Source organism: Anguilla rostrata, chromosome 5 (assembly GCF_018555375.3).
Source record: "Anguilla rostrata isolate EN2019 chromosome 5, ASM1855537v3, whole genome shotgun sequence".
NCBI classification, from domain to species: domain Eukaryota; kingdom Metazoa; phylum Chordata; class Actinopteri; order Anguilliformes; family Anguillidae; genus Anguilla; species Anguilla rostrata.
This window is the reverse complement of record NC_057937.1, coordinates 41,087,510-41,100,322: the sequence shown is the minus strand read 5'-3', so window position 1 is coordinate 41,100,322 and position 12,813 is coordinate 41,087,510. Positions and strand designations below refer to the sequence as shown.

Sequence of the window (12,813 nt, the reverse complement as noted above, 5' to 3'; positions counted from 1 at the left end):
CATTTAAAGAGACAGCCTTTAATCCTTCATGAAATGGGCACATGAGTACACTGACCATTTTTTGAGTTGGCACACATATTGACCTTTAACTTCAGTTTTTGGCTGTTGTACAGAGTTTTAGTTCATAGCTATCATTTAGAAGGAAATTACATATTTTACATTATTGTAATTGAACCTGTCCACTTAATTCAATTATGTAGTCCATGGGTCTACCCCCTGGTCAACTCTTCCAACAAAGCAGAAATGCTCTGTTCTGCACAATACCAGGGTCTCAAACTCTGTGTCTGACAGATTCATGTGAGGAGGGTAAAAAATAATTGGAGAGTGTGTAGTTGTGTAGAGCAATTATGGTCGAGCTAGGAGCCTGAGAAATGAAATGTGAGAAGATAAAAATGTGTCTTAATTTTGTCCAAGTAAATGAACACCAAGAATATAGCATCATTTTATCATGCTGTTTTTGTTTCACCCATATTGTAAGAATACATGGATGCTGTGTCTTGTACTGAAATAGGCAGTTTTAACAAATGGCATAGGTAGGCATTCGCTTGTAGCCTCGTGCATCAATTTTTTTTTAAATAAGCAAATGTGGCTTGCTCCACCAATATCAGTTGAATTGTCCACACATATTGTAGAGGCGGTTAGCTAGTTTGCTAGCTAAGAGTTTACTTCCAAGTTTCAGTCCAGCTAGTGGTTCTGCAGGGCCACAGGCAGAGTTTAAACAGTGCTCACTACCGCAAGGAGCTAGCCCAGTCCTACCAGTGTGTTGTTTAGTAAGGGCTGTAGAAGAATATTTCAATTTCAGCGGATTAAGTCAATAAAAATCTATGAATATAACAGTAACTAATATATAGTCATTGTTGGTAACCGTTGTATAAGCAAGATAAACCATCCGTGGCTGTCCTATTATTAAAAAAATAATGTAGATCAGGGGTGGTTAAACAACCTTGATTTGGCCTTGGCCACATCATCACCCCTTTCATAAATTATTTTCCAATAACAGGACAGCCCATCGCGGTTTATTCCTTACGTATACAGTACATTCTGTTACAAAATGTCTTTGTCAGGGAACATGAGTTAAATGGGTAAACGACTGTGCCAGTTTTGAAGTGTTTTATATTTATATTTTTATAAGAAATAAGGTTTTTCAGTTAAATGCATGAAGAGTTGCACAAATTAGGCCAATTAGTATTAGCACCCTGTGTTTTCCTGAAAAATGAATGCGGTTTCTTTTTCTGCGAAAGAGTGAGAGTGAAAGTGTAAGTTAGTCTTCTTGCACAGGATTCAAGGCTCTCGTATGGTGACATGAAAATGTGGTTATGGGATTGTAGATTAAGCAACAGCCCTTACAACCCAGCCTTGGGTTTCCTATCTTCAGAAATGTGAGTAAGTTTATTCAAGGAAGATGTGATATTCTGCAAAGTAATGTTTTCACTGCAGAGAATGGGTTGCGTTAAAAGACTCAACCCATTTGATTTACTGTCATTAGCCTATTACATAGGCTCACTAATTAACTTCCCCAAATGCTTGACCCTAGCGCCAAAAATGGTGAAAACACTGAAGCTGTAATCATACACGTTTGGATGTTCTTGCTAAGTAAGATGAGATTCTTTCATGATTTGGGCAGACTTAAAAGGAGAAAAAGTAAAACTGTGAAAGCAGCGGGTGGATGCAAGACAACTGGCAACTTTCCAACCTTTCCAAGCAAGTTTAAAAATTCCACTAGCTCATCCTTCATAAATAAGCTTCAAAACAATGCTTACAATATGATTTTGCCGAAAAATACATATATAATGAAAAGCGAGACTTATTAAAATCAGATGAAACCCCAAAATGGTGACAAATAAAGTTTTTGACATAAAACCTTGACTTCCATCTGAGTTTGCTAGATGGGTTCTCAAATGTTGTTTCCTTAAAAAACTCAAAAATAATAATAAACCATAAACCAAAACTGTCAAATGAACAATAATTATACAGATTTTGAAAAATCTCACTGTGGGGGAATTCTAGCCTACTCTTCTTTACAGAACTGCTTTAATGTAGACAAACTGGTAGGTTTCCGGGCATTAACTGCTCTTTTCCAGTCCTACCACAGAATCTCTATTTGGTTCAAGTCTTTGACTAGAGCCCTCAAAAACTTAAATTTTTCTTTCTTTCCAGCCATTCAGAAGTGGACTTCTTTTTGTGTTTTGGATATTTGTCTTGCTCCATAACCCAATTACACTTCAGCTCATGGACAGATAACCAGACATTTACTGAACCACACATTGCTTCAGTAATTCATGGTTCTTTCAATAATGGCAAGCCATCCACATCCCAAGGCAGCAAAGCATCCCAACACCCCCACACTACCACCACCATGTTTTACCATTGGTATGATGCTTTTACTGTGAAATGCTGTATTTGCTGACACAGATCCCAGCCATAATGGGATCTGTGTCATCAAAAAAGTTCCAGTTTTGACTCATCAGTCCATAGAACATTATTCCAAAAGACTTGGGAATCATCCCGGAGCTTTTTATTTTTATTTTATTTTTTCTACAAATGTGAGATGAGCATTGATTATAAATAAAATCAATAAAATATCAATAAAAGGGGCAATTACTGTTTGCCATGGGTGATGTGAGTGTTTTATAGGGGAGCACCAATCTTGAATTTTTATGGCCGATTCCAGTTGCCAATTGTTTAAATCAAAATCATCCGATTTCAATTCCGATAGCTGATCATGAAACTTTTTTTTAAATCAACAGGTTTATTTGCTCTATAGGTTACCAATACATTCACATACTTTCATTATTCAATTAAATTCTGCAAGTTCAGACAGAATTAGTTTTCATTTTGACAAATACATTTCAACATTCAAATTCATTTTAACTTTCCAATAAAAAGGTTTAGATAGACTGAATTTGCTTGAAGGTACATTGAACCTGTAGCCTATTTTGATATGCCCCATAGATGCCATGGAGAAGCTACTGGCATGGAGAAAATGGCTAAAAAGCCTAAACTTGACAATGAAGCAGTTGCATAAAATACTATCAGAACCGATAGGATTGACGAAACATATTATGAAAATAACACCCAGGTTGAGAAAACCAGACCTTTAATGTCCGCTTCGCGCACTTTGTATTGTTTCCATACGGCTGACATTTTAAGAAAGATATATCAGCAGCATTCCAGTGCAGCTTGCCCATGCTCACATTTCTTACATCATAAAACTGGAATACAGATTGGCCAAAATCTGCCCGTCACTGATCGCGTGTTATGGAGCGAAAACCAGCCAGCTTCCGATCCAGGGCCGATCGATCAGTGCACCCCTCATGTTTTACATTATATGTTTGTCAAAATTGCCCATGCATTCTTCATTTGCATTGACTCTTCCATCTTGAACTTAAGGCCTAAATGTGCAGGCTGCACTTGGGCCAAATCAAAGTTACTGTAATGAAGCATTTTCAGAATGGAGCAGAGAACAGAAAGAGAGAAGAGGCCCAGAACAGTCAGTGTTTTCATTTGGGCCTGTCCTATAGTTCAGTGGCATTGTTAACAGAAATGTGCTGCCTCCAAATAGTTTATGATCACTGATTCTGTTAAGAAAAGGGGAGAAGGGCCTCGCACTGGTCTTTGCACATAGTATAGCACATGATTCAGAATAATATGTGGAAAGAATGTTACCTCATGTTAATCACTCATCAAAAATGTAAATCGAATCTGTTGCTCCTGATGTAAAAATACATACAGTCAACACAGAATTTTGTACCAAATCCAAAAATTCAAACATTAGGCTATTTCTGCCACTAGCATAAACCAAGCAAATGAATGCATTGAAAAGTCTTCATGGTTCACAGTATCCATGACACTACAAGGCTACATATTCACAGCTGAATAAATGACATATGATGCAATAAATAAAATAAGTTAAATATTATTTTTGTCACTTGCTCACCAAAAAAAGAGACAAGTTATCTCCACGCAGTGTGAATCCATCTGCCCAAACACAATTCACAAGATCTACACGGTATTAATATCCAGCATGACTCAGAATATACTCCCCATGAACTGCGAAGCTGCTATTAGTGACTACCTCAGCAGCATTTGGGATGGGTCTGGTCCAAAAAATAACTTTTTTTCTGGACAAAATAGTTCATTTTACAACAAAGGAAGTACTTAAAGTTACAGCTACTCAGAGTGCACAGCATTCACCCTAGAAACATACATGCCTTGATACAGTTGACAGTGAAGTTGAAGTGTTCCACAGGGAGTGTAAAAATACTCTTTTCACCTCTAACAAAGCAAATTAAATATTAAATATGAAAATGCACTGCCAACATTTTTGTAACATGAATGAAGATAATCATGATATTGTTTCATCATGAATACAATGGTATGATGAGTCAATGTGTTATGTGTTTCATGATGTTTCAATAAAAACGGCTTTAGAAGTAAGTAGTTTCCCCACAATTCATTATATTTGAAAGGTGGTTTGAAACATGTTCATATCCCTGACCACATAGCATCACTAAATAAACCATGAGCATACACTTTTGCAAGAATTATATTAATATAGTTAGAGCTATTGGCAGCAGTATTAATATTCATGTAAACTTAGATGGGTGAACAAACAATCCAAAGTATGAATGTAGCATATATGTAGCAATAGACAGGATTATATTTTGGCAACAATAATTCTATATTTTTAGACGGAATATTGTCAATGAACAGATTTACGTAATCCTGAAACGTGTTTTTGTTTTTTGCTGGTTTTTGCTGTTGCTACTTCAACAATATAGAAACTGGGGAAGCCCTGTCTTAACAAAGACTGGTCCTTGTCCAGACTGGTCCTCTTGTGGCGGTGTGAGCTGCAATAATTTAATACTACAAAAGTCGCATCAATTTCATTCAACAAGTGAAAATATGCTATAGTAGCCTACACCAAGGGGAGAACATCTGACCGGATTTATTTTAATTTTCAAGGAGGCATCACTTCATTGACCTCAAGTCGCCAAAACAGGGTGCCATACATTTTGTAGGCTAGCATACATTTTTAAGCCAATGAATGAGCAAAACATCAATGTTAGCAATTAATCAACCGTACAGTAAAGGTACCCTTTAAAAATAATTTTCATTTCTGGCAAAGCTGGTTGTAACGCTATATTGACGGGTGAGAAAGTGGCTCTATCATGAAATTGTGTTGGATGCGTGACGCAGATGAAGATAAATTTTCTGTCCAAGATGCCATGCAGACAAGGTTTGAGCGGGGGTGTGTCATTGTCTTTTGATAGTTTGATTTAATAATATTTTGAATGCCCTACATAGTTTTGATATGGCCACGTGCGCTGTCAAAGTAAAAGTCTCTGGTACTTGCAACCAAATTGCTCTCAGTTATATATAGATTAACTGCACGCACACGTATCGCTTAGACATAAACTGTCATTGTTTTAAATCTTATTAACTTTCGTTACGTTACCTTTTATTTCATGGCCACTGTGCTGGTTAACACCTGCATTCAGATGAAACAGCGCGTGGTGGAAGTTGCACGAACACAAAGAAACTGCACTTCGTAATAACAAACCAGCAGCTCTTACCTTGAATGTTTCACCGTCCTTTTTATAGAGAAAGGTTCATGCCGCCAACAACCCTCATAGGGTTTCACGTTTCAAAGCCGTATCTGTGGGCGAAAAGAACTTCCTCCGACCACCACGGAGCGTTTCGGCATGAGAAGGCAGAGGAAACGAAGACACATTCAGCGGAGCTCCCAGAGACAAGTCCAGAGCGCAAGGAAATTCAATATGCAGTACTGACACTCGACGCTGCGCGCAACCTGTCCACCCGACAGGGCTGGGAATCAGGCAAAGAGAGGGAAAAACTGTTTGATTATGAACCTTGCACCTGACGGCTAGTTCGAGGCAAAAGCTTCAGGAGGGCGGGGCTTGAAATGAATACCTCTTTATCGACGCAGCCTCAGGTGCTGTATGGCAGAAGTAACAAAATGTATCCTGACGGCCATAAAAGAAAGGAATAAAAAAAATCGATGGGTCATATTTTCTTTTTTATCGTGGAGTGAGTTTGCTTGCCTAACACATATCGAATACTTAATTATATTCTGAAGATTGTGTACTGACACTGCAAACTGATTAAACCTCTTTGTGCAGTGGATTTGGCATGTTCAAATTCAAAGGCAGAGGGAATTTTACCAGACTAAAAGGACAGAATAAAAATGTTCATAATGCTAGTTATCAATAATTTATTTGATTCCCTCAATTATTTATGCATAGAAAGTAGCAACCAGAAGAAAATGCACTCTTTACAATTTCCCTATCAATTCTATGTATACTGGCATGCTTAAAATTGTTGTTTAAAATAAGCAATGTCTGAAAGGAATGCAAATAGAAAACTGGCAAACCAAAGGCCCTCTTGTTTGGAGAGGTATTTTGAATAGCACACTTCAAAATGTGTCATCTATTCCTTTGGTAGAACACTGTGTTGACACAGGCTTCGAAGACTTCTGATGATGAATGAGGTTTCTCTGACTAGGGCTGGATAGCCATTTTAGCCGACTCCCATCTGCTCCATCTCCTTGGGGGGAGCAGAAGCTTCCAGAATGATCTTCCCCATATGTGGCACATGTGAAGCCTCATAAAAAATATATTTTTACATAGTAGGCTGTTCTGTACCCAGAGCAACATAGGAAAAATCAAAAAATGAAATTTGTAACATGACAGCAGTGTAGTGGTTACATATAGAGGTTAGCACAATGTTACAGCATCACTGCTTTTCCCCATTTTTTCTCCCAGTTTGGAATGCCTGATCATGCGCATGCTGCAATGCTCATCAGAATTGCCAATCTGGGAGGGCTGAAGACAAGCATGAGCTCCCCTCTGAAGTATGAAATGTCACCGTTGCTTCTTCTCACACTGCACTCATCAAGTTGGGCTTGCACAGGTGAGAGTTGAAGGAAGACACTTCACGCACAGCTCAAAGCAAGTACCCAACTGACCAGCAGGGGTCATTTGTAGACCAATTTAAATCATCGTCCTGGTCTCCCCTGGCAATGCTACCGCCAATTTCGTGGTGCCCTGCGGGAGTGCTGGCCACAGTTGGCACTGCCATGGGCTTGGTTCGATACCAGATTTGGAGCCCATTCATGCACTGAAACGGTGCCTTCACAGGACAAGCAGCTATGCAGCCGACAATACAATATTTCTGAATATAGCACAATATGGTGAATGCATCCCTTCTCTCATGGTAGAATCTGAGGACCCATCAAGTAATATATTCCCAGAGTGATTATTCCTAATAAAACACTGCTCTGTCCATAGCCGGAATCAGCTCCTTTGAACCATAAAGGGTTAATCTGTGGTCATGCTGGCTGCTTTGAAATGGCACATTTTCCACAGGGAACGCCTCCACTTAATCCCCATGATGTAGAATCTGTTTCTGGTCAGGCCCTGCAAAATTAGCTGTGTTTTCTGTATGCATACATTGCTCATCCTCCTATGAAACCATTTGAGGTTGGAAAGCTAAGAGAGAACTTGCGCAAAAATAAATGGACTCACCATGGCAACAGCCTTTACTATATGGTGAAATTAATGTTTAGCTTGGCAACAGTGTCGTTCTTGTTTATCTAATCCTATGGCCATTAATGTAAAATTGACATCCCAGCTGAGGCAGGCACCTTGAGCTTTTGCGACAGCGTAAACATGAAATTCATCTGCTAACCTTTACCTTAGGAGCGCTATGGCTCTCGCCTTGCCATCAGAGGCAATGCAGTTTTAATGACTGTTGCCATTTTTTGCTGTTATTCTTGCACGGTTAGGTACAACCTGTTTACAGATGTTTAGTGAGATTATGAGTGTTGCTTTCCTTGTTTAAGGAGTGATATGCACATGCCGCCTGTCCTTATTTTATATGGCACTATGGTGTGTAGAATACTGACATGACATTTAATTTTCTTACTGCCTACAAAAGTAGGTTGCATCATAGTCATCTATTTTTGTTGAAGTACAAAATATCAAGCCTCTTATATTGCTACTCTCCAGAAGCGTAAGAATATTTTATCATTACGTAGTTCTAATAACCCATCCTAATCATATATATAGATCCTTGTAAAATTGAAAATGTTATTCATGGCAGATATATTTATCAGATAATACAGCTTGAAATGGCTATGACAGACAAGCCTCAGTATACTTAGCACAAATAACCTTGCCATGCAGTACTGTTCAGAAAGAATCAATCCTATATGATTGTTCTCATATGATTATCATCTTGGTCTATAATCTGTGTCAGGTGTGCATAATGGGCACCTCTGCTTTGTTCATATTTAACTGTGCGTCACAGCTGCTGGCCTCTGCACCATCCTGTACTCAGAGAACAGGGGTGCAGGGGAGTCTTCTTCACCATGACAACAAGAGGGAGTCAAGCTTGTCATCAGTAACTCACTAATTGAAGCCTGGATGCACTTACTCCACGGAGATAATCATATCTGATGCATTCTAAATGATGCAAAAGGAATATGGTTTTCTCATTCTGAAAGCAAATTCATTCTCAGCCCAGTCTATTCCTTCTCACCCCAAATTCTTTAAAATAATGTATTTTTTTATTGAGCATCCTCAAGGCAACAATTCATGTAAAATGGCTTTCCTCTTGAAAACCGCATAAAATACTGATAAAGAAAAAATAGAATTCTGGATACCTTTCTGTTACTGGAGCTGGACCTGGGTATGGGAGCCTGTGCGGCTGAAGGAAGAGGATAGCACTCTAGGAAGCCCTTATGTAATAGAAAACAGCAGCCATATGTCATATTAAAATGGCAGGCATATGACATGTGACAATCTGAAGTTTCATAATCAGCAAGAAATAAATGTATGTTTGTATGTGTGCAGCAGCAAGTATAGTACACACTGTTCAACTCTGACTTGGCACAGAAATATAAATGTGTTTAAATATGTGTAAAATATTTGTTAAAATAAATAAATAAAAGTGGTCACAAATAAAAGGCTAAAGATAGCACACAGCAGCTCAATGGATCCAAAGGTTTTCTCAGCAGTGAAATGTCTATTTTTGCTCATGCATATGAATATGCAGAATAAAGTGCACACACAGAAAGGAATAAGGGCAAGGAGTGATGATACACCAAACGTACAAAATGAAGAAAATATTTGAGACCATTAAGTCATACAAAACATGCCAAGTGAAAGTTATTCTGCCTCCCATCTCACAAGAATGCATCCACACTACTGAACACTTGTGTGGTGAACACATGACCGTTGAGGTGAAGAGCTGACCAGTCCTAGAAGGGAAGTGAACCTTGTGTCAACATTACCTAGTCAACAAAAAACCAGCTCCCTTTGCAAGGTGCAACATCCTGCAACAGTGCTCGTCCTAGTGATGTCATCCCGCCTAACAAACACGATCCCTACAATATGATGACAAATTCATGCAATCTGTCAAGTTGGTGAAGAACAACCAAAAACGAGTGTTGTCCTTGAATCCATTGATGTGTGGTTTCAGCCCCAAGCTAAGTAATATTAACGACTTGAATGGGGCAGTGAACATGGAAAGATATGGACAAGGGGTAATGGTTCTGTGATAGACTGGTATCATTTCCAAGGTGTAAAGCTGTTTCATAATGCGGAAAGTTCAGTATGCTCAGACATTAGTACCACAGCTGAATAAATGTCTATTATTAGAGCCACCACTTGAACAGCAGAGTCAAATAACTATTCAGTGACTCATTGTTACATTTCGAAAAACAATTTGTTGACCTAATATAGCAAGAATGAAAGGAAGGTAAGTGAACGCGAATGGAACATCAAATACACAAATGATAAAATGCATGTGTTCGAGTGCAACACGTGCAACAGTATCTGCCTGTCACACCGCACAGATAGATTAAATTTATTTTGCACCACTTGTAATTTAATTTAATTCACAAAAAGATGACAACAGTAGCCAAACTATTAAAAAATGAACTAACATCACTTAAGGTCCAAGGTCCAACATCAATGGGGTATTGTCTGTCAGAAGGAGAAAAAAGGGTTTAAGTGGCTGCTGGACATTATTCATGATAATCGATGCATTCATAAACGAAAATATTCCACTGAAAATAGTGTATAGTCTCAAATCATGTATATCTTTTAAACAGCATACAATAATGAATGGTGGAGAAATTCCATTAAATACCCAGCGTTGATAGAAGTGTCTGCATGCAAACGCTGTTTTGCATAAAATCAATATTAAAGAACTTATCAAAATAACTGAAAGCATATCTTTGGTCCCAGGGAATTCGACAAACGGGTCAGTCAAATGCATTTAACGTGTGTACATTTCATATACATTTTACTCGACTAAACATTGCTTACGAATGAATACCATGCATTGGCTCAGCAGAGGCACATCACAGACAAAATAATTAACCACCGATGTGTCAAATCATTGAATGAAGCTACAGAGTAATTCACCTTTTACAAGCCTGATCAACTTAAAAATAAGCTGTTTCTTACCAACTCACTAATGCTGTCAGGATTTTGGATTCCAAGCAAATGTACAGGCTTGGTGTGACTACCCACGCACTAGACTTGATTCCAGGTTTCAGCCAGACGAAAATGGCACTGCAACGTCACTGGGTGAATTCCAGGATACAACTGAAGAAATATTTACTCTAAATGAAATACAACACATGTCAATTGCAACTAACTTTGTTGATGCAGGAAGATGCCTCTCTTCATATGGACATGATTTCATCAAGCAACATCAATGACATAAGAGATTTAATCAACAGATCATGATCAGACTTAATCAGTGCTTTTACAACCTTTATTTTTCATATGAACTGTGTACACAGCATTCACCGCTTTCATTTCATCTTTTTTAAAGATACCTCTACTCAGTCTGCTGCAAACCATTTTGTTAGTAATACTATTTCTGTGTAATTAAATGTTACATAACTGCCATAAATTGTAATTTCTGTGTTTCCCACTGCCTCAAACAGAAACTAAAATTCCCTGTACAGCATTTCAAAATACTGCTGCCTATCATGGTCCTAAATAATCAGCTGCACATTCATGGTCTCAAATAATCAGAATTTAACATGCTTAATTATTGGTAATTTCTTTATCCACATAGATCAGTGATGAATGAAGGGTTGTAAAATTGAGGTGGCCGGGGGGATTATTTAAAACTATCTACAATTAATACATTTCAATAGACCCTTATTGTCAGATTATTTTTTATATTTTTTGTTCTCATTGTGCCTTTGAAAAGCCAGATCTTGTCACTTCAGCAACAAGGTTGCATTGATCAGACATTTCAGATTCTGCCCTATTTTTCCACACCATTTTGTTTTGCTTTGCCATTTGGAGATGAGCGCCACCATCTCTTGCATGTTCAAACTGTATTCTGTGCAGTAGGCTTAGTTGTGCAGCCTACTGATGCAATTAAGCCTACTTGACTGACATGCTCCTTTGAATTTTCTTGCCTTTTGCAAGCTCTGTCAATATTACTGAGATCATCAAATCCAGTTCCCAACCATATCTGTCTGGCACCTGCAGGTCTGGGGTCATGTGTATAAAGCTTCTCAGAGCAAGAAAATTCTATTGTGAGCAGAAATTCTAAGAATTGTGGAAATAGACTACTCCAAAAATTTAGGAGAAATTAGAATTAGGAAACATTATAAGCAAAGAACATATTTTTCAATATAAAAGTACTCCTCACTTGCCACATACTTTACAGAGTTCACAATGTCTCTTAACATTAATTACATGTCTCTTAATCTAAATTACAGCTGAAGCTATGATTACATTCTGTCCCCTTGTATTTGCGCTTGATAGAAAAACTCACTAACTGTTTAAGTTGTTTATTGTATACAATGCCATTCTATCAGCAAGGGATTTTCCCCAATAATCCAAATATAAAAAGTGATACAAAATAAAATATAAAATAAATACATAATAATACCTTGAGAAAATAACAGTTATACAGTTAACATCCATAAAAACCATACAGCATATTGTAAAATCATAAAGTAATAGGAATAGCTCTACAGCATCATTTTTCGATATATTGCATTACACGTATACCTGTATTAGAATGTGCACTGGCTACATACCTGTGTTGTACCTGCACTGAATGAGATTCATTATATCTGCATACAACATTCACAGCAAAGCAGTATCAACCCATGTGCCCACCACGATTACATCTGTACTGCGCTAAAGTACATTACTTTTAACCTTTTTTAACCAAACTTTAAGGGCTCTATTTTCTGGGCAGTGCATGGCGTGTGTGGCCAACCGTCACACTGGTGAAGTGCCATTTGGATTTTGATGCGCTTGAGCCCGTTTGGTAATGTGAGGACTCCCTGTGTGCTGAAATGGGAAGGAGAGAGGCACAGGTGGGGGTGTGTCAGTGAAGATAAGCAGCAAACTGCAATTTTGGTGTCTATGTAGTCTGCAATTCACACCTTGAGTGTGGTGAGTTGCTCATTTCGGGACTTTCCCAATTAATGCACACATAATCATAACCTATTCAAAAGCCAATTAACCGTCAAAATTTTCATCATCTTCATAACTTCCTGTGAAAATGACAGATTCTGACCGGCCCACTGCCAAACGCAAAGTTTGTATTTTGCCAACGTACCCTCCGCTGCATTGTCAAGGATGCCATATTCCAACAGGGGTGTTGCATTTCTACTATTTTACGGAGGTCCTCCATTGACTTGAATAATTTTAGGTGGAGCCAACAGAGCTAGTGTACCTTAATTGTGTACAAGGCTGAATTCAAGGGAACAATTTACTAATTTGGGAAGCAATCAAATTTTCT

General features: G+C 38.2%; 1 protein-coding gene across 4 annotated transcripts in view; it reads right to left on the bottom strand.

The window, feature by feature from the left end:
• Positions 1–6,046, bottom strand: part of LOC135255285 (SH3 and multiple ankyrin repeat domains protein 2-like) — a 177,107-nt gene extending 171,061 nt beyond the window's left edge. For all 4 annotated transcript variants that reach the window (XM_064336240.1, XM_064336239.1, XM_064336242.1 and 1 more), the window contains exon 1: positions 5,577–6,046. The gene's annotated coding sequence lies outside the window, so the exon portion shown is untranslated. The remainder of the gene's footprint in view (positions 1–5,576) is intronic.
• Between the last annotated feature and the right edge of the window lie 6,767 nt (positions 6,047–12,813).